General features: G+C 42.6%; 1 long non-coding RNA gene across 1 annotated transcript; it reads right to left on the bottom strand.

Annotated features, from left to right (window-relative positions):
- Window positions 1-277: 277 nt before the first annotated feature.
- LOC107734102 (uncharacterized) lies at window positions 278-1105 on the bottom strand. The gene is made up of 2 exons (XR_001639067.1): window positions 674-1105; window positions 278-589 (listed from the first exon to the last, which is right to left on the bottom strand). It is a non-coding gene; the product is annotated as an uncharacterized LOC107734102 (long non-coding RNA).
- Window positions 1106-1111: the final 6 nt, after the last annotated feature.

Raw genomic sequence — 1111 nt, 5'->3', positions numbered from 1 at the left:
GGCCACAGCATAAAAAAAAAATAAAAAAAAATAAATGCGACTTTCTTGCAATTCTGACATTTTTTTCTCAAGTGCATGACAAACTCACAATTGTGAGAAAAACGTCAGAATTGCACGTTTATATCTATACTAAATATAAATTTCATTCAAGTTTAAATCAGACTTTTTTCCTCGCAATTTCAAGTTTATATCTCGCAATTCTGAGACGGAAAAAAAAGAAAAAAAGTCACTGACCTTTTTTTTTTTTTTTCAGTGGCAGAAACAGGCTTCCATAAATTTCAGACTAATTAATGATTATAATTGTTCTGAATAAAAATCGTAGATGGGTTGAATGACAATACAAATCGACTGACAGTAAGTGGCACTTGTGGAGTGCAAAAATACAGATATAAACACTATTAGTCTTTATCCATCATACAGAGGTAAAATAAAAAGAAAATTGAACTATTCATCTATATCAATGCCATAACAAATTTCTCCGAATGTTTGCAGAGACTCTTACCTCCTTGATCGGGAGAAAGATCGCGAGAGCCTGTGGTTCCTGTCGTGAGACAGCGATCTCTCCCTCCGCCGCTCTCTGGAAAGAGATCTAGACAGAGTCCAGAACAACATGATGTTGAGAAAGCGCTCACAAAGCCACGCGGGAAAGCTGCGAGAACAGACGGACTCTTACCTGCTGCGACTACGACTGATGCTCCTCTTCCTGGGCGATCTGAAGAAGAGAAGAGGCAAAGCGAGTGAGCGCGCAATCGACACACGGACGCACCTCACAAGCCCTGCAACTAACAGTCAAACGCACTCGTCACCGCCCTGATACAGGGGTGGAGTGGAGACCTCGCAACACATGCGGCTTCGGAGAACCTCCCTTAATAAGAGCGTTACGCTCCAGTACAGAGAGCTACAAAAGTAGTGCCCTAGCAGGAGAAACTCAACAGAAACGCACTGCAAACAACCCCACAGAATGAAGACAGTGAAAGAAAGCAAGAGCAGCTCTCAAAGCCCACGCTGCTTCTGTAACCTGAACCTCCGTTTGGGCTCCCCATCAGTCTGCTTGCCTAAGCTTAACAACGTCTGTCCAGAACTCATACCAACCCTGTTTGTTTCAACTCAA

Source organism: Sinocyclocheilus rhinocerous, unplaced genomic scaffold, assembly GCF_001515625.1.
Source record: "Sinocyclocheilus rhinocerous isolate Xijiao unplaced genomic scaffold, SAMN03320098_v1.1 scaffold44218, whole genome shotgun sequence".
Lineage (NCBI taxonomy): Eukaryota > Metazoa > Chordata > Actinopteri > Cypriniformes > Cyprinidae > Sinocyclocheilus > Sinocyclocheilus rhinocerous.
Note: the sequence above shows the minus strand (reverse complement) of the source record. Positions and strands in the feature narration are given on the sequence as shown.